At 39.2% G+C, this 21,894-nt stretch overlaps 1 protein-coding gene across 12 annotated transcripts in view; it reads right to left on the bottom strand.

Annotated features, from left to right (window-relative positions):
• The window catches only part of NRXN3 (neurexin 3), a 1,462,828-nt gene that overhangs the window by 1,055,511 nt on the left and 385,423 nt on the right, over window positions 1–21,894 (bottom strand). The gene's annotated exons all lie outside the window — the stretch shown is intronic.

Genomic DNA, 21,894 nt, shown 5'->3' on the forward strand with positions numbered 1-21,894 from the left:
CTCCAATAAACATCTGAGTATTTTTCTATTTGCCTGCCTTTGTCATAAGTCCAAGTATTTCAAAAGGCAAAGTCATCACCTAGCCCACAAACGGGCTCCTCCTCCTGACCTCTTGTCTTCTTGGTGCCATGTCCCTCTTCACCAAGGACCCCATTTTACTGCTTTGGTGATAGAAAAAAATCTGCCAAAAGTTGCCTATATATATTTCCATCAATTCCCCACTTATCATTCTCTCCTCAGTCTACTATGTTAAATGAATTTCTGGCCCAAACGACACCACTGGAGTGATTATTAACTTGCCAGAACCAATGGTTAATTGCCATTTCTCTTGATCTCTCAGCACTCTTTTCTTCTTTCAAGATTTACTTCTCAAGGTCTTTTAAGATGCCACACTCTCTTTTGTCTCTGTCCACCATCACCCTCTCTGTTTCCTTTGCTGGTTTCTCCTCCATAAGACCTCTCCTTGTTGAGAGCCCCAGAGATCTTCGGCCCCCTCCTCGATCCCAGCTATATTCTCTGAGTTCCACGACTTAAAATATCATATATATTTCATTGATGCTTAAATTTACATTTACATCTCTAGCCACAGATTTCCCCTGATCATCACACTCACATTTCCAACTGTCTTCTTGACAGCTCTGCTGAACAGGCTTTTAAGCTAAACGTGGCTAAAGTAGAAATATTGATTTCATCTTCTCCAGGCCTACTCCTCTCAAGCATGCCTACTTAAATTTAGTCATTAACAGTTATCTAAACACGAAAGGTATCGTGGAGTCATTAGTGCTGCTCTCTGAGTAGTCGTGACCCTTTACCTCCCAGACACAAAACAGGATTGTATTTCTTGGCCAGCTGGAAGTAGGTAGAGTTGTGTGATTACTTTTTTTGGCCAATTATTTTTGAACGGAAGTGGTATGTGTTATTTTTGGGCCAAACATTTAATTGTTCCTAGAATGAAACCCTCTAAATTTCTTTTCCCTTTTCTATGCCAACTGCCAATATTCCAATGAATGGCTACCCTGTCATCCCATGTTCCAGAGTGAAGACAATTATAAGAATATCAAAGCCACCAGCCAACACTCAAAGGATATGACACGTTCATGGGAAATAAACCTCTTTTGTTTTAAGCCTCTGATATTTTGGAATGCTTTGTTGCCACAGCACAAACTAGTTTATCTTAACTAATAAAGGTATCCTCAATTACTCACCTCTCACACACCAACATCCAATCCACAAAAACATCCTATTGGCTCTACCTCCAAAATATATCCCATATCCATCCACTTCTTCCCTTCTCTAATCCACGTTGCTAAATTTTCTTGTCAGGATGGCAAAAACAGCAAACAGCCCCCTATCTTCTGTCTCTACCAGTGCCCGTTATGGTCCTACATCCTCCATAGACCAGTCAGAGGGATTTCTCTAAATTCAGATCAGCCACTCCTCTGCTAAAAAGCGCTCAGTGGATTTTCCTTGTAATCAGAAAAAAATCCAAACTCATTTCCGTGGCTTAAAGGCTCTACATAACTTGGTTTCACTTAATTCGTTCTTTTTAATATCCCTCAAGTTCAACAAACACTTGCTTCTCAAGTCTTTGCATTTACTGGTCTTCATATATATTTTAGGTTTATATTCTTACTTGCATTTGTCCTAGCTGTCAGAATATAAGCTCTATGAAAGCAGGGACTTTGTTGCTGTAGTTATTCACTGCTGTACATATAGCCTCAGCAGAAAGTAATGTCCAGTGATCTGGAAATGAACTAAAGGAATTCAGCAAGCCTTCCTCATATCTCTAGTTCTCCAAGCACTAAGGGTTCTGCAGAGTCCTTTGGGATGTTCAAGTCTTTGGACTTTCACTTTTACTCTTTAGGTCACATATATATTTATACTTATACATAGAAAATACATGTACACATTTATAATATGCACAAACAAAAGTGCGCGTGCACACATATGTACACACACATTTTTAATCTAACAGCTAACAAGGATTGCCAAACAGATTTCTCAACATGAAGGAAGCTCTCTGTGGATAGCCTGATCCTCTCTTACTCCCTTCTCCCCAACCCCAATGTTGTCTCCCCTATCACTGCAGATGATTAATGGTCGTTTCCATTTGTGAATGAGATGTTACCTTGGCCAGAACTCAAGAGTTCCTGATAACCCCTGATTTAACTATTTTGTCCTGATAAAGAATTTCAAAGTCCCTTGAGAAATAATAGCTTCTGCTGGTGCCAAGAGAATATACTCATCATTCATTTATCCATACATTCATTAGGCCAATATATGTGAAAGCCAGGCAAGAGAAGAAAAATGAATTATTCATTCAACAAACATTTATTGAGTGAATTCTATATACCAGGCACTGCCCCAAATTAGACAAAATAGGTGAAGTCTTTCCCTCATGGGCCTTAAAATCCAGAAGGATGGGGCACATAAATAAGTGAACGTATAGTATGTCAGGTGATGATAAGTAAGCTGAAAGAGAGCAGGAGTGCTGGTATGGGAAAGCTTGTGATTATTTATACAGGCTAGCCACAGAAGGCCTACAAATCCACTGACATTTTGGTCAGGACTAAAAACACTGGGGAGCAAGCCATGTAGACATTTGGGGAAAGAGAATTCCAGGCAGCCAGACAGTAAGTACAGAAGCCCTGAACAGTCCTGTGAATGACATGTCCAAAGAACATCAAGGAAGCTGATGTGGCTGACTCAGGGGGATGGAGAAGGAGCACCCTGGAGAGGAGGGCAGAGAGGTGGCAGTGGCCAGATGCTGCCAGGTCTCCTAGGCCTCATAAGAACTGGAGCTCTGCTCTGCTTCTGAGCAATGCGGAAAGCCACTGGAGAGTTCTGAGCAGTGTGTATGTTCCTCTTATGCTTTAGGAAGAATATTCTAGCTGCTAGGGAGCTATAAATGGGGAAAGGGAAGAACCAGGGGGTAGGGGGGAAACAGAAGCAGGGAGAGCATTTAGAAGGTTGCTGCAGCAACCGAGTGGGAAAAGATGGTGGCTGGACCAGTCAGTGTGTTTCACTTTACAGCCCTTCCTTTCCCCAGATTGCTCTACTGCCCCTCCCTGAGGGACAATGCCTCATTAAAGCACTTCTTAAACTGAATAATAAACATGTGTTTACTCTGGTTCCCTGGCCAGAGTTAGAGCTCTTCAATAAAAAAAAAAAGATGAGTCTTAACTGCCTTTTCACCTCCTCCCTCATACATTAGGTGCAAAAAAGTGAATCAATGAACCTGAAATATTTATAGAATACAAGTCTATTAGCAATATAAACAGGACAGTGAAGTTGCATCATATCTATGTATAACTTACACAAATCCAGATGTTTGTTCATGGACAAGAAACAAGAGTTAAGAGAAATCTCCATGTGCCACCTAGCCCTTTGTCTTAGTCCAAACAGACCCAGCCTTCAGTCTCAGAAAGGGATGCCTCAGGAGAAGCTCAAACAGAAATCAACAATGCTAACTCTCAGTTTTGGAGCCTTCAAGGAACCTGGACTTTGGGGAGTGGTCTAAAGGCCTTGTCAAGAGCAAAATTAACGATAAACATTTTTTAAATGCCCTATGTGTCAATTTTAGAATGTAATCTCCATTATAAATTGTGACTCTACCATGCTGGCCCTCTAGAGGACTCCATTACTCCTCACACTTAGGGCCTGTTTGCAATCCTTGCTCAAGATCCACCATTCCTGGCTGTTAGATCCTGGCTCCCTTCCAAGGTCTTCCAACTCCATCACCGGTACAGTTAATTCAGTCAGTGAAAAGAGGAACTCAAATCAGATGCAGTCCATTATCAATGCTCAGCGACAAAGGTTTAGGAAGAGAAAAAGATCCCCATAAAAGAAAGAATCTTTATTCAATGGATGGCATTATCCATCTTTGGTAGTTCTCCAAGGGAACCATCCTTAGAAAGTGTTTATGTAAATATTGCTGGTGTGACTAGGGTAGCTCTTTAAATTTCACCAGGGAATCATTAATCTAAGATGTGACTAATATAAAATAAATAGCAAATAGGGAAATTTTAGTATGTCACAAATTATGAAGCCAATGACAAAAAAAATTGTGTTGATCAATAAAGAATTATAAAAGGACACTAGGAAACTTTGGTTAGTTTAAGGGCCCTCCTTTCCCTGATAGCCAAGATTCTCTACGACTTGGGCCCCTGCTACCTTAACCACATGTAAACGCCATCCCCGCTCCCAGAACGCTGTCACTGATACAGCGTGATCCAGTCTTGCTCCACCACTGTAAATCCCAGTCACCTGTCAATACCTGTATTTCTGTACTTACTTATTTTCACTCGGTTTATCTTTCTATTGCTGCCTTGTGAAGCTGGGGCAGCCTGTTGGATAAGGATAGTTCAACGTGTTCTATAGCCCAAAGGGAATATCCCTAAAATGCACCAGCATCCCTTGCTCTGATCCCATAATTCAGATGGTGGACAAACTGCCTCCAGCTGACCACAAACTAATCTAGGAGAATGTCTGGGTCTCACAGGTGTGAGGAAAGGTGTGCTCTGGATTATTCATGTTTTTCCATCTCTAGAACAGTGCTATCTAGTATATATATATAAGTCATACATGTAATTCAGATTTTCTAGCAGCTACATTTCTTAAAGAACAAAAGAAAAGTGAAATTGATTTTAATAATTCATGTTCTCTAACTTAATATATCCCAAACTTTATCATTTCAGCATGTAATCAACATGAGAAATTATTTATGAGATTTTTTTTTGGATTAAGTCTTGAAAATCCATTATGTATTTTATGCTTATAGGAACCTCAATTCAGACCAGACACATTTCAAGTTCTCAGTAGCCACATGTGAGCTGTGGCTACTGGATTGCCCTGGAATGATTTTCTTCCATGGTAATCTAGTGTGTTGGTATCCTCACTATTACTAAGTCACTAGTAGATTTCTGTTAGTCTGCAAAACTAGTCTCTCACTTTCTGATAATTCTTGATAAACAGCTAGTGGGGAAGTAGAGCACAGTGGCTATGAACATGGGTTCTGGAGCCAGGCTACATGGATTTTGATTTCAGTTTCAGCCCTGAACTAGCTGTATGGTTTCTGTTTGTCCTCCCCAATGACAGTGCAGACTTACCTCCCACAGTTAGTGTGAGGACTGGGAGAGTCTGAAATGCAAGCACTTAGGGCCTAACCCTGCTCAGCATGTAGGAGGTCATCAATCAGTGTTTGGGACTACCGCTTCTTAGACTCCTCCTACTTTATTATTACTGTTGTTGTTATTAACTAAAATTGAAATTCTGGGGCTTCAGGGCTGAGGATCAGGCCATGGCTGAGGTAATTCCACAAGAGACAGTCAGCCACCTTATTAAGGCCCAGGCACAAACAGCTGTCCAGCTGTCACACTCTTTCAGGTCCTTGCCTTTTCCCTCGGTGTGAGCCTTCCCTGTCTTCCTTCCCCGGCACCATCTCCACTGCTGACACTTTGTGATTCACACAAGCTCACACCCACCCATGGCTCTGCAGGAGAACTGGGCAGGGCAGGGCAAGAACAGACAATTGAAACAGAACCCACAGAGCATGGAAACCGGTTCCAGATTGGGTTTGGCAAATCCTCCCCAGTTCCCAGCGCTAGAATGAACCAGCAAAAAGGAAAGGGTATGTCCTGATCTCTTACACATCTTTTACCAGGAGAGGCTTCCCATCTCCATTACTGACAGGAGGACACAAGTGGGATGGAAATAGGAAATTAAGCAGGAGATCCACTCTTCCAAAAATATTTCCCACCAGTTGACTGCTTTGGAAAGTCTAGTCAATTTCTTTTAGGCTCAAATAGTTAATGAAATAAGCCAAGTCGATTCCTCACTGAAATTTCACTACCTGGGTATTATTTAGGACCAAAGGAAGGAAAAACACACAGTTTCCCTTCTGCCATTGTCAAGGAAACTGAGGTCTCCACAAAGCAGTTTACAAACCAGTGGCCTAAGTATCTCACTGATTTCGGAAACTGAAAACACAGGACAGAAAGGCTCTTGCTGTAAAGATTCAGAAAAATCCCAATTCCAACTCCTGCTCATTTCTGTCCTCTTCTTTTATGGTATATTTGTGTCTGTGTGGCATAGAGTTTTCTAGAATATTATGAAGCTGGAAACACAGCTACTGACCCAAGACATCCACACATGGATGCTGATTCCCACTCCAGATGTGGGTATGGCCTCGCTATGCTACATTTCTTTGAAAACTCCTATTTTTATTCCTTTAAATGGACACCCATAGATTATTAACATCTATTCTTTCAGAATGTGACCTAAGCCCCAATCACGTAAGGCAGGGTCATAATAAGAACTGAGATTTGCAGAAAGATTTGGGAAAAACCCAACCCCAAATGAACAGTCTCTTGCTGCCATGAAGAACTCTGGGTGCCAAGAGAAGCTGTTCTGGGGTCATTACACATGTTCCTTCCCTGTGTGGGCACCATATCTCTGATAATATTTTTATTCCTGGTAATTAACTCATAAATTAAGTGAGGTGTGTCCATGGTCTCTTCCTGCCCGTCCATAGCCCACCTGAAATACTAGCCTGTCAGTGTAGGATGCTTTCTCTCAGACTGTGCACAAGCTGGCTCAGGAGGTGGACCAGCCTCTCAGGCCCCAAGGTCCTGAGTGCAGATGCTGTTCTTAAGCCTGGAAGTCACCTGATGGCATCTGTAAAGGAGAAAGGCAGCAACTACAAAAAAAGGAGCTGTTTGTGCAAGTTGGTAAAACCCAGCCATTCCACTTTAGGTTGTTAATTTAAAGTCAAGGAACTAATTAAAAATGAGATGGAAGACTCTGCCTTCATGCACAAACTGGGGCCACAGGGAAAAGGGGGTCAAATTCCAAATTCAGAATTCACTGGCAAAATGGTCTTTATAAAAGCAGTGTTTTAAATGCAACCCAATCCAAAATTCCATGTTGCAGTTTCTGCTCAAGAACCCATCATCTCTTCATGTTCTGCAATCCATTTATAACACTCTATAAACAGAATCCAACCTGTATCTTTTAGTCCCATATCCTACTCTTCTCCCCATATATGCCCCATGTTCAAGATACACTCAAATACTTGTTCATCGAAAATAATATAAATGCTCCTACTTCTATATATTTGCCTTAGATTGTTCCTTTAATGGTATATTCTTTCCCTACGTATTCTGTTTGGAAAAATCATGGCTGATTTTCATATTTGCTTCAAGCATTCTCCAAGCAAAATATATTGTTCCTTCCTCTTAGCTGACATAATATTTTTAAAGCTTTTTTCGATTAAAATGTACATTCAGAAAAGTACATAAATCAACAGCTTAAATAATTTTCAGAATGTTCATCTTTACGAAGTGTTCACCATCCAGACCAGGAAATACCAGCACTCCAGAAGCCTCCCTCTTGCACAACACCCAACCCCTTTCTTCTTCAAAGATAAGACTTATAACAACATAGAATATTTACCTTATTTTAAACTTTATATAAAATGAAAACTATAATATATACTATGTCTGGCCTGTTTTACTAAATATTATGTTTGTGAGATTTATCTGTATAGTTGTACGTGGTTCATTTTTATTGCTGCATAACATCCCATGTTGTGAATATAATACAGTCTATTTACTTATTCAATTGTTCATGGCTATTGGGATTACTTTCAGTCTGGGATGATCTTAAACAGCATGTTTATCAACATTTTTGTATACACATTATAGTGTGTATATGTATGTGTTTCTGTTGGCACATACCTAAGAGCTGATTTGCTGGATCACAGGGTATGCATACGATCAGCTTTAGTAGACATTATCAGAATGTTTTCCAAAATATTTGTACCAATTTTCAAAAAATTATTGTACCGATCCCAGTATATGAGAGTTTTAGTGACTTCTTATCATCTCCAACACTTGGTCTTGTCAGTCTTTTTGGTGTAGTGGTGTAACACTGTGTTTTAATTTACACTTACTCATGACTAATGTAGTTGAGCACCTTTTCTTACATTCACTGGCCATTTGGAAATACTCATTTGTGAAGCACCTATGTCTCTTGTCCAGTTTAAAAAATAACTGATTTTTTAAAATTCATTTGTAAGAGTTCTTAATATATTCTAGATCAGAGGCTGTTATGGCTTGTATGTACTACAAGTATCTCCTCCCATTCACAAACTTACTTCTTACTTTGCTGATGGGGTCCTTTGATGTTATTGATATAATATAGTCCCAGTTTCTCCATCTTTTCTTTCATGTTTAAGTGCTTTCTCTGCCCTGTTTGAGTATTTTGCCCATGAAGATATTCATCTTTACTTTCTTCTAGATGCTTTATTCTTTTGTCTTCTACATTCATGCTGACAACTCACTTGGAGTTGGCTTATGAATATGGTGTGAGGCAGAAGTCAATATTCATTTTCTCCAAAACAATATCCACCTGATCAAGAACCATACATTGAAAAGATTATACTTTTCCCCATTATGCGGAATTACTTTTAATATAAATCAAATGTCCATATATGTGTGGGCCAGTTTCTGGACTCTGCTCCATTGGCCTAATTTGTTCAGTCTAATAGCAATATCTTACTGTTTGCTTTAAATGTTTGGAAGAATTCACCTACAAATTCATATGACCAGGAGTTCTCTTTGAAAGAAAGTTTTATTTGAAAATTCTCTTCTTTGACAGATGCTCCATTTCTTCTTCTGAAAGTTTTCCCTTATTAAAAGCTTATTTTTTACTACTTCATAGGTAACTCAAGGTCCTTACTTAAATCCATTTACCCTCTTCCTGACTTTTGTGTTATTTTTTTCATTTAAAATCATTCTATATATGTTATGAACTCCATCATAGATTACCTTTTTTTGGTTTAAAACAACACAAATTTATTATCTCATAGTTCTGGAGGTCAGAAGTCTAAAATAGGCCTCACTGGGCTAAAGTAATGGTGCTAAGAGGGTTGGTTCTCTCTGGAGTTTCTAGAGGAGAATCTGTTCCCTGCCTTTTCCAGCTTCTAGAAGCCACCCACATTCCTTGGCTTATGGCCCCTTCCTTCATCTTCAGTGCTAGCAGTATAGTGTCTTCTAATGTATTATCATTTTTATACTATCAATTATTATTCAGATTTACATGTTCTATTGCTGTTCATTCCTTCTTGCACTTCCATGATTCCATCTGAGAACATCTTTCTGCCTAAACAACTTATTTCAGTATTTCTTTTAGAACAAATATCCTAGGAATAAATTCTCTTTGTCTGCAGACACACTGTTTTCCATTTTTAAAAAAATAATTTCACTGATTATAGAATTCCAGCAGAGGAAGCAATTATTTTCTTCTAGCATTTCAAACATGTTATTATATTGTCTTCTGGCTTCCATCATTTAAGAGGTCAGCTTGAAATCTTATTGCTGTTTCTATGAAGGTAACTCATCCTTTTCTCTGGTTAGTTTTCAGTTTCTTTCTTTGTTTTGTTTTTAGCAGTATTACTAAGATATACTTTTTTATATATCCTGCTTGTACTTCCTGGCAATGTTAAATCAGTGGCTTGATAACTTTTTTCCATTTTAGAAAATTTTCAGTGGACATATCTTCAATTATTGTTTCTTCTCCTTCCTTTTTCTCTAGTCCCTTGACCCCAATTTAATGTATATCAGATCTTCCACTGTGCTGCGTATGTCTTTTCTTCTCCTTTCTGAAATTTTCATATTTATTTTCTCCCCACTCTGTAATATTTCCTACTGATCTTCTAGATAACAATCTCTTGTGTTATCTAGCTGTGTCTTATGTTCCTAAATATATACTGAGTTGCTAATTCTAGGTATACATTTTCCATTCTAGAATTTCCATTTGATGCCTTTATATAAACCCCAGGTCTCAGCCAAAATTTTCCATCCTGTCTTCCTTTGTCTTGAGGATATTTATTACAGGTATTTTAAAGTTTGTTTAGTCGTGATAATTCTGACATACAGCCCTCCTATAAGTATCACTTTTTTCTCCTAGTGTTTGGTACTTGGTCTTATCTCCTGGTATATTTGGTAAACTGTTAAGACTGTGTATAAAAACCTAAAAATGTCATTTGAGGTTCTGGTTAATCTTATGTCCTCCAGAAAGAAAATATTTTTGCTTCTGACAGGCAATTAGAGCAGTGGCACATCTTCTTAATCCATTCTAATTAATTCAAGGCTATGTTTCAGTCTTTGTGGGAACTGGTCTATTTGTGTTAGCTCTTTTTATTCCTAGGGTGACCTCTCAAGGGTCACAAATGAAAATCTGGAATATTTATCAAGGCCCCTCTCCTTGGGTAGATCTAGACTAAATCTTGTCTCCCCAGTTCCATGAGACTACTTCTGGAAGTTCCCATGTCCTCAGGCTCTTTGCACTGCTTTCTGCTTGGAAACTGTCTTGAGGAAGAGGTATACACTGACTTTTGGTCTTACCTCTTTGTGCTTCCTTCCTCTTTCTTCGGGATCTTGACCCTTTAAGACCTCTCTGCCTTGGTAGATCTCTGATGCTTTCAGACTGATTATTTTTATGCTTTTTCCAGCTTTTCTAGTTGTTCTTAGTGACAGGGTCATCCTGATACAACCTTACCCATCATAAGCAAAAATCTCACATAGTCTTTTAAATAATCTTTCTAATTTAACACTATTCAGTCTTCCTAATTACTACAATTATTTTCAACCTACTTACCAATACTTCTCTCTGGGCCCCTTGAAGGAAGAAACCATTTTATAATAAATTTGTACCCCTATGGCTAGCACAGTGCTTAATACATAATAGATATTTAATATACACTGGCTAAACTGAATTGAATTAAACTGGAGAAAGATACAGTGAGAATACCACCAAGGAAAAAACATTCTTTTCAACTTTATAATGTTATTTGATGATGAACTGAATTATAAAATTACATACTTGATCATATTTCCCAGCTTTTACTTCAAATTTCCTATGTACTTACATGTTAAAAATGCTCACTCCATGCTATGAGTCTATGTGTTTCTGTGTGTCTCTCCACATTCCTCTTTTTAAACATTGACTGCAAGATACATTTACAATAAAAATTCTTAATTTCAGTCAAAATATTTATAACCTAATATAAGAATACACACATAAGTAATCATAGGTCGTAGATCAGACAGTCTTAATGTTACTTTTCAAGTTAAATGTAAAAGCCATAGGAATATACAGGGATTCTTCTACTTGGCTGTGGAATCTCATGTCCTTAAAAACTACATGGATTCAAAAGCTGATAGAAACTAGACCTCAGATCTCAAAAATGAGAGGGAATAGCTTCTATCTGATCATCATTTGATCTCTTACACTTAGCACAGAACCTAACATATAGAAGTACTTAATATACACTTAGATGATGAATTAGTCAGTGAACACTCAGAAGTTTATTCAAGCCCAAGAATTCAATGACCTCAGAGTTCCCATCTTGTCAAACTCCTCAAGGTGGTCTATAAGGCCACTGTAGCATCAAACTTCACTTCCCTCTTACAAAGAAAAGAAGCAAAACTGGTACCGCTCTTGGTAGAAATATCTCAATGTATTTATCTTTAAAAATTCAAAATTTTTCTGCACATTGGCATGCTATTGAAATTAATTCATCAAGTTAGTTAATTAAGAGCAGAAACATGGTCTTTTGCACAGCTGGGTCTCTAGGCTAAGCTATGTGATCAAGTTTTGTTTCTTTATTCTACAATACCCAACTTAAACACTTTGTTTTATCTACTATAGAAAATGCAAGCAAAACACTTACACATGAAGGATCCACACTAGGAATATTGACAGATTAGATCAACTAGATGGTCCACAAAGACTGTAACACAAAACTTTAAGACTTCCCATGAGAGGAATTGTTGGGAGCCATAGATACAAGAGACTCAAATGCTAATCATACATTTTAAACTCTAGAGAGAACACAAAGATTTCCTACAAAACCATCAATACCTCAGAAGGGGAAAACATGGCCAGAGATAAATATATGAACATGTTTTTTCCAGAAAAACATCCTTTAATAACAGTTTTAGTGACTTCTTTTTTAGTCACTCAGTAATCATATCTGCTTTGGGGATTTGATTGTGTTTTGCTTTATCTTCTCAATGCAGATATTCAAACTATGATCTTCTCATATATCTTGACATTTTTGAAAGATGGTACATGGGATATTCTGGACTAGACGAACTACAACATTTTTAAGTGCAAAGACAAAAAGATGCTTTTGATAAAGAAGAGACCAGCTCCAAACTAAAACCTGAATGGGAAGGCTCCCATTGGGGCTTAGCAGCATCAGAAAGAAATGAGGTGGAAACCATGCAACTCATATGCCCTTGAGGTCTTTAATTTCTCAGCAGGAGCAAGGAACTTGAAGTGAGAGAAGACTGTAGGCATCTATACTACAGAGTAAATTCGGTTTATACTCTATTGAGTTGGTTTGTACTACATTATCTATTTTACTTGCAATGGCAAATATTGTCAAGGATGCAAGAAAACAGGAACATATACATGCTGGTGGTGGGAGTGTAATTCTGTCTCTCATCTAAGTTCTGAGGTTAAGAACACCAGATAGAGCTTCAAAGCTGCATTTGGTCTGACACATTTTATACAATAAATAAGTGCTTCTTCTGCCCGGTGTACCACCTACTTGTTCACTCGGCTGCCACCCTAATTGCTCATCACCCTATGCTCATGGAGAACACCCTTCTCCCTCCATATTCCTTCTTTGCCTCGGCAATTCTTGGACTACATCTTGTGCTTACAACAGTCTGTACTGCCCTTAAATACGGAAAGCCTCGCCCCTCTTTTGCAATGGAAAATCATGACGATTGAGGAATGCTTTCTATGGACATTTCCAACCAAGACACTGAATTTAGGATGGGACAGAAAGGGCTACTTTTTTTCCTGTTTCAAGGAAAACATTTGAATGTGACCTGGAAGACATCAAAGTAATTGGTGTAGAACTGACAAGTCATGTACTGCCCCAACAACTCTTTCCCTCAATAGTCTATAAATACTGGGCTGTTTTTACCCTGGGGACCAATTTAGGGACTTTCACCCACCACACTCACTGCTAATGGATCAGCACTGAAACCACACTTACTATGCCCCAGCCACATAAACACTCACCGTGTGGTAAGAAATGCTCTCCCCCACCAAAATTACCTGGACACATGCCCTAGGCATGAAAGGCTCTATTTTCCTTTATGAGCACTAATGATTCATATGAAGAAGTAACTGAAGTAATGATTTTCCTATCCTTGAGATGTTGAGTCTCTCCTTCTTAATTGCGGATTCCAATATTCTGGGAGTAGGATACATCAGCCAGGTTCCAGGGATTCACAGTTCCCCCAGCACTTACAGGAAAATCAATCAGTGCCTACAAATATATTAGAAGTCCCTAGACACCTAACACCAAACTGCCTTTTACAAGCAAATAGATTTGAATGAGGCTTTGACTATGTCAGTCCAGCTCCTGCTTTCTTCTAACCTCAAGCCAATAGAGTGTAATTTGAGAGACCCACAGGGTCCTGAGCTCCCTTCATTGCTGAGTCTGTCCTGACAGGGACAGAAGGCCCAGCAGCCATCTCTGCCCATTTCCAGTAGAGTGTGGGATTAGGTCTGCAAAGCCAGGGGGCGTTCATGAGCCATGCGCCTATGTGGACACTGTATAACACACAGTTATGCTTTATCACATAGGCCCACTACAGGCCTGCCTTCTCTTGAATATACAGCCTTGTGCTGCACTTGCTTTGAAATACCTGAGACTCTACTTGCAGACTTCAGTCTGCTTAGACTGGGCCTTCCCTTGAGTCCTAAACCTTCCCTGGTGCTTCAGACTGAATGTTTGTGTCTCACCCCCAATTTACACATTAAAGCCCTGATTCCCAGTGTGATGGTAGAAGGAAGTGGGGCCTTCTGGGTCAAGATGGTGCAGCCCTCGTGATGGGATTAGTGTCCTCATAAGAAGGGATACAAGAGTGACGACCTCTCTCTCACCCACGTGAAGACACAGAGAGAAGACAGCAACCTACAAACCAGGAAGATGGTCCTCACCAGACATCAAATCCACAGGCACCCTGACCTTGGATTTCCCTGCTTCCAGAACTGTGAGAAGTAAACATTTGTGGTTAAAGCCACTCAGCCCATGGCATTTGGGATAGCAGCTGAGCTGACGAAGACACTGGGAATCTGAATTCTTTCCTTTAGGATCCACATCCCAAAACTGACAGGTCTCTTGGTACCAAACCACAACTCTACCTAAATCTTACAACCTCCAAATGCCCCAAACTACCTGGTGGCTGACACTACTTAGCACGAACAATGGCTTAAACCATTTCTTGGACTGCCTGGCTACCCTGTAAAATGAAAAAAAATAGAAACAAAACAAAAACACCAAACAGCCTTTGCAGCACAATTAGCTCCATCAGCTTTTGTGAGACATTCCAAAGAGTAAGTCCCATCCACCCAGGCTTGACTCACTCACCCCACTCCTGGGGTCATTTGTCACCACCTGGCTCAGCGGGGCTAGTACACATGTCAGTGAATTTATGACAGGTGACTTAGATTTCAGGTCACGGGATTTAATCTGCAGTAAATTCAAATTTGCATGAGAATATTGGGCATTCTACTACACTTTATGCCCATATGCCCTAACGTGGTAATTAAACATTGAGCACATTTACTGATGAGCTGTTCATTAGAGAAAAACCTGACAACTAGCACAGAGTTCACAACTTTCAAATCTCATTCAGAAATCCTTTTTTGCCTATAAGGAAAAAAAGCTAGTCAAAATCACAGAGCAGTCATTCCAGACACTATTGTCAATGAGACCATCAGTGGGATAAACCCTGAGAGGTGAGAACTGGTTTTGTGGACTTCCCTTTTTTCATATATATATAAGCATTATCTTAAAAAACACTACTTTTTCGTAAGAAACTGCAATGGTGGAAACTTCACGTTGCTTCATTTCGTTTGTCCATCTTAAGCCAGAACTGACTCATTCAGTCACACAGGAAGCATGTTTTAGGAATCAGGACCGTTACAGCAGAGGGAGGAGCCCAGCGGGTGTGGACAATTCCCGTTGGTAGTGCATCCAACACTCGACCTTCTCTGTGTTAACAAGGACGTTTTCACTCCTGGTCCTCCACAGGTGGAGTTCTCACAACTCACTTTCTGTTGGACCTTGATGCCCTTTGTCATTAGCACTACTATTTGAAAAGCATCCACAAAGCACACAGTTCAACCTGCCTCAGCTGCACTCATCCATGGCCAACTGCAATCAGTTCAGCACTCACTGTGCACTTAATCAATGGAGGCCATGGTGCCTCGGCCCCAGGGGAATACAAAGATAAATAAGACACAGTCTGTCCTCAAGGAGAAACAGTTTCTTGATCCTTGGATCACCCCATAGTTCCTCATCATTTGCATTTGTTCTTTTGTTAAGAGTAATTCAGTTGAATTTTCTCTAGAGGAGAATATCTTATGGGCCGAGCTGGTAGAGAGAGATGCTCTATTCCAGTACATGCTAGATTCTCCCTTCTTGAAAGTCTTTGGTATGCATTGCTGGTACCTCTGATTCTGCCATGCCATAATGGCAGTTTGTTACATTTCTTCATGACTAGATTCTGCAAGTGCTTTGTGCATGTAAATCTTTTCTCATAACTACATTCATCGTTTCTGTAAATCCTTTGTGGAATAAACGTATAAAACAGATAAGACAGCAAGCTGTGTGAGAACAAAAAAGCCTATCATATCATTGTTAACAAAAATGCCTGGCATTTGATGAATGACAGAAACTGAATTGAACTCAACTGATGTGATCCTCTGGGTATTCTCTGTATCTTAGTTTTAGATCTATGAGGTTTGTGTCTCATTTGCTAATCACCTAAAAATATTCCTAAAGTTTTACTTTTCTACAATGCTAGCTTTTTAATTTTATTATAACAAGTACATGTTAAGCCCCTCAAGCTCACAACTCAGTAAAATCTAATGCTAGAACTAATCAATTAGGGGGAAGGAGAATATAAGCACAAAACATGAATTATTGGGAATCACGTAAAAATACTTTTTAAAAAATTTACAGCAACAAAACTTACAAAATATTTATTAGGAAGGTTTCTTGTATGTACTTTGTCTAATGAATAAATTTTAAAAGTTTGGAATTATCCCCTGGGTGGTTGTTCCAACACTTATGTTTCTCATATCTTTAGTTTTTCCCCTTCTTCTGGCTTTTTTGCTTCTCAATTTCAAAATGATTACGTCTCTCTGATTCAAAACCAAAACATATTTATCCATGACCTCTGAATTCTAGCTATACTGCCATTTCCATTTCTCAACTTACTGGTCCTTTCTTTGGCCCTGAGCCCTGCTGACCACACCACCCACCTGGAAACGTTACTTTCTTGGCTTCCATGATATCATTTTCTCTGATTTTCCTCTTACCTAACTTTTCCTTTTACATCTACTCTTCTCTTAAATGGTAGTGACTCTCAGGAATTTTTTTTAATCCATTATTCTTCTATTTGATATGCATCCTTACCTGAGATCGTTAATTCAAATTAATTCAACGACATTTCTTATATTCTAGTCACTGTTATAGCTCCAGCTATATGAATTTGACTCTGAACTCCAGATAACATAGATACTGCCAACATAACACATTCAAAGCAAACTTAGCATTTTCCACATTAAGGCTGCCTCTTCTCCAATACCTCTATATTCCATTAATGCCACCCAAGTCAGCCACTCGTGAGGTCTCTCTCTCCTTACACCTTTACTCCACTCAATTCACCCCCTCACTCCAGTTTTAACAACCAAAATGCCTCCAGACATTGCCAAATGTCAAAATTGTCCCCAGCTGAGAACCACTGACCTGGTCCTTTATGGAAAAAGTTTGCCAAACTCTGAATTATAAGATCTCCCAAGGAAGGAACTGTGCCTACTTCCCTTTGTATTACAAACATCATGCCTAGAACATATCAGAAGTTCATTAAATCAGTCATTTAGAGGAAACTGAAGGATTGTATGGCATTTCAAAGCATGTTAAATTTTTTAAGAAATTTAGACTTGAAAAGGGACATTGAAGATCATCAAGCCAATATTCGATATAATAACTAAGTTTTGTTTCCTGCAGCATTTTAAACCACCTATCAGAACTGTTACATTAAAAATATCTATGAAACAAAGACACGCAAAGAAAAATAAACTTCCTCACAACTCTATCTGATTACCAGGAATTTTTTAAGAAAGGAAATCAATGCATTTGTATTTCATATATGTACATACATTTCATTTATCTATAAATGAGATTTTTTCCTATACTGCCTAGAACGTAGAAATTATTTTCATTTTTCAGATGGGAAAATTTCAATGGGCATCAAACTACAGCATGGAGAAACAGAATCTTCCTTAGAGTCAATCAAGAAATTCAACCAAGGGATGTAAATTACTTTCAACTCTTGAACAAACCTATATACACAAGCATTACTGAAACTAAGAAAACCTCTCTGCCTCAAAGGGATTATATGCCTGCTAGAAAAGATAACAAGTGAATTCATGGCATTTTAAGGACCAAATAAATGACAATAATAATTAACATTTATTGGGCACTTACACTGTACTGGTACTGCACCATTTCGTGGGGCCCTCATAAAAACTCTATAAGGTAAGTACTTGAATACCCATTTTATAGATGTAGAAACTGAAGAGAAGTTAACTAACATGTCCAAGGAACACAGATAGTAAGTGACAGAACAAAAATTTAAACCTGAAAGTCTGCCTCCAAAGTCTGACCTCACACCGCTATACTATATAAACATGCTTGGAATTCAGATACGAGAAAGACCACCGTTGAGTAGGGCAATAAGTCAAGCAGGTGACCACGAGCTGAGTCCTGGAAGGAGGGGTAAGAGTCAGGAAGCAGAGAGAAAGGGTGAAGTCCTTGCCTAGGAGACCCAAATGAAGACGTTTTTAGAAGCAAGAACTAAAAATATATATTTAGAATAAGAAGATCTAGCCACTCTGGTTAAATATAGAGAGGAAGTCTGAGGAAGCGGTGACAGCACTGAGGCCAAACTCCAGAAGGCCATGAGTGGGAAGCTGAAGAAGACGTGCTCTCTTGAGCAGTGGATGTTTCTGAAGAATAGCACAAAAACCAAGGAGGGGCAGAACAGAGACAAAGACAGGAAATGGAGGTGGGAAGACTCATGACACCACAGCAGGAGAGGTAGAGGACAGAGGAAGAGGCCACAGAGGCCCAAAGAGATGAGTGAGAAATACAAGGTAATTGCCAGTGGGATTTTGTGCCTGATTAGAGGGGGCCAAGAGGATGAAGAGGAGAGGGAGAGATCAAAGCTCACTGAGAGGTTTGTAACTGAAGTGGGTGGCAATGATGCGGTGTCGGCTGTTCCAAACCCAATGGATTATACATAACCATGCCGCCATTCTTCTCACACTCAGCACACTGGCCCAGCTTTCTTCTAGAGAAGATACGGGTCAGCCTATGTGAGTTTTCCACCATTACTTTCTGAAACCTTTAAACCATTTTGTATTTTGTCTCCTGTCCTACCTTTCCTGGGAAAGAAACATTCTTTCTCTTCCTGAGTTTCAGAAGGTACAGGTCAAGGGAAGGATTTTATATAAGAATACAGAAAACTATCACACGTGTTTACCTTGCAAAGAAGAAACGAAGAGGGAGGAATCAAAGATGCAAAGACAATGCGAATAACTGAAGAGCAGATCCTAGGTACACACCTTATCCTCTAGGATAAAGGGGGAGAGAGGAGATAAACAAGCAAATGAAGACCCTGAGGTGAAGACAAGCTTGGTAAGTTGATATTGCCTAGCTTAGACCTTTTTAGACAAGCAGGATGTCCAATCACAGCCATTCCGTTCCTCTCACCACCTCTCTTCCTGAGCCACAGCCAGAGGTCTCCTTGACATTTCTTGAACACTCCAAGCTTTCCGTTGCCTGGGGTCCTTTTTGTCATGCAGCTTCCTCTGCAATGGCCTCTCCCAAATCTTTGTGTGGCTGACTCTTTCTTCTTAGACCTCAAGCTTAATCATTATTTCCTCAGAGAGTCTTTCCCTGACACTTAGTCTAGTGATGGAGACCTAACCTTCTTGCCACTCACTATCCCATTATTCTCTTTGACTTCCTTTATACCAATTATCATTATCTTAAAGTAGTGTGATTCGTTGTTTACACATCTATTAGTCTTCAACAATAATGCAAATTCCATAGGCTAAGGGGCCTTACATATGATCTTACTCACAACCTACTCACTAAATAACCCAACACAGAACAGATCTTGTATCAGAGTAGGCACTCCAAGAATGTTTACTATACTCATGAATCAGCAAATGGATGGCATGCTGTGGAGGAAACGGATATAAGCAGAAATTGGAAAGTCAGAATAACAACTCCATTGCTGATGTTTACAAATATTTATTAATATATTGAAGAATATTTTCCATATATTCAAGTGCCAGGGTCTATGTTTAAAGGGAGTATCCAATCTATAGACATACTAGACCCTGCCTGCAGGAAGCTCAGTCTACTGGGGAAACGTATGAACACAGATTATTAAAATGAAACGTGGTAGAACTATAGTGCCGGTTAAAATGCAATGGAGTTAAGAACTAGGAGAGCATACAATTAAGTGCTCCTAGCTTAAACAAGAGGAAATAGAAGACAAGTGTACTAAAGAGCTGAGAATAATAGATAGGCTTCTTCAAAGCTTGGCACGCGACTTTTGAGGGTTAAGGAGTAACCGTGACGTAGAGAAGATGAGACATACATACAACTTTACCAAGAAGATTTTCACTGAGAGTAAGGAATGAGCTAATGTGTAAATTCGGCAGGAGACAGGAACAAGGAAATTATTTTAAGCAAGTCCCTAGTTGAGGGAATAAAAAGGAGGTGGAAAGAAGACTTAAGATAACTGGAGGGAGAATGACTCTTTACAGGGGCTAAACTCAAAGGAAGCAAAAGAGCGTGGTAGTTATGCTCAGAGAGGATGAGAGCTCAACCTGTAAGACAGGATAAAATAAAGTAGCAATATGTATCTTTGAAGGGAAATCTAAAAGTTGAGGGAAAGAAGTTTAGCAAGCATAAGCTCAATAGTTTCTATTTTCTCCAGAAGCATGAAATAGACCATCTGCTGATTTTGGCTGGTGAAGGAGAGGCTGAGGGGGAGGGAAGGAGAATTTTATTGGTTGATAATTGGTGTGTAATGTTACATCTTTACTGATTTGTGCTACAACTTTACTGATTAGGGAAGTGAAAAATGTGTCCTATCTCTCTCCACGTCTATGCAGGAAGTCCAGTGTACTTGCGGTACAGTGTCCATGCAGGGGACAGAGCACACTGCTACAGAAGCACAAAACACTAATGAAAGACTGTTTCTGCATTTGCAAAGCAATTTTAAAAAACATTAGCTAATTAATTAGCTCATTGATTACTTTATCCCTATAGGTATATATGTGCAAGGACTCTTTTTTTTTTTATCTCCTTTGAGGCATTTGAAGACACAAGAGATTTATTTTGTCTCAGTGGGAATGTTGTGGTATATTACGTTTGCTGTAATAAGTGACATTTTTAGAAAGCAATGAGTTCCACTGAATTTATCCTGAAGAAGAAAAAAAATGGCAAGGCTAAACAAGAGACTCCCAAAATCAAACTGAAAATTCATAATAAGCCTACAGAGTAGCTGCTCCTCATTCTGGCAGTCTAAGGGCATCAGAGGCAAACAGCCCCAACTTCACAGTAAACACTTGGCTGAACTAAAGAAAAGATGTGCTATACATCTCAAGACAAAGATGTTCCACTCCTTGGCATTTATACCAAGAGGAGCTTCTTCCCACTCAGGTCCTATAATGTAAATCATTCTTCCATAAACAGGTCGAGCAGTATCAATTTGCCCAATCACAGTGACAAATCAGGCAAAAACTGTCTTCCTCTCAGAACAATCAATGGAAAGGTGAAAGAAATAGGTAATTGTATCCATTCTCCCAGCAGGACATTTTTCACCTGATTAAATGACCTTTCTTATGAAGTGGAACCGCCCATGGTAGCAAGACACCATTGCCAAAAGTGGATTTAACCACAGAATCCCCAACCTTTGCTTGAGGAGCTGTTTCCTTTTTCCTTCACCAAGTCTTTTGATTGAGTTGGTGGAGATAATAGGAGGAGCCAAGATATGAGAGTATTTACAATTCAGAACTCGCTGACTGTGTGACCCTAGGCAAAACACTCACCTTCTTGAAATTCGAATTAGTAATGATAACAGAATCCCCCTCATAAATTTGTTGTGAGAAATAAATTAGGGAGTATGTTCAAAGCACTTAGCCACATAGATACACACTTTGCATGTGTTCACATTATTAAGTGCTCAATAATTGTTTTTACTGTTGCTACTGTGATTATAATTGCTGTGGTTATAATGGTTTTGGAAATGATGTCAGTGAAGGTCTGAGGAAAGAGAAATAATAATAAATGACTAATAGGTGATGGCAGTGGCTGGGAACCTCAAATCCTACCACAAGGGCAACCCTAGGCTTCTCACTGGAACATGTATAGTCAACTGATTTGGAGATTATCAGGAAAGTCTACAATACAATGAACTGGCTATAATTAATCTCTCATTCTTCCATTTCAGAAGATTCGTTCCATGTAGAGTTATAGGATCTTATGTTTGGAAGGAAACTAGAAAATCAAATCTATTCATATTTGATGCTATAATCTCTAAGACCTTAGCAAGGTGGTCTTGAGTGATGGAGAATGCATTACTTTGAAATGTTCTCATTGAAATGTCTTCCTTGTATTAAGTACTCAGCATCCATTCATTTGCCTTAATACTTCTTCCTGAGGATGCATGAACCACATTTAGTCCCACTCCCATAGGACGATCCTTCACATAT

The sequence above is a fragment of the Manis pentadactyla genome, chromosome 11, assembly GCF_030020395.1.
Source record: "Manis pentadactyla isolate mManPen7 chromosome 11, mManPen7.hap1, whole genome shotgun sequence".
Lineage (NCBI taxonomy): Eukaryota > Metazoa > Chordata > Mammalia > Pholidota > Manidae > Manis > Manis pentadactyla.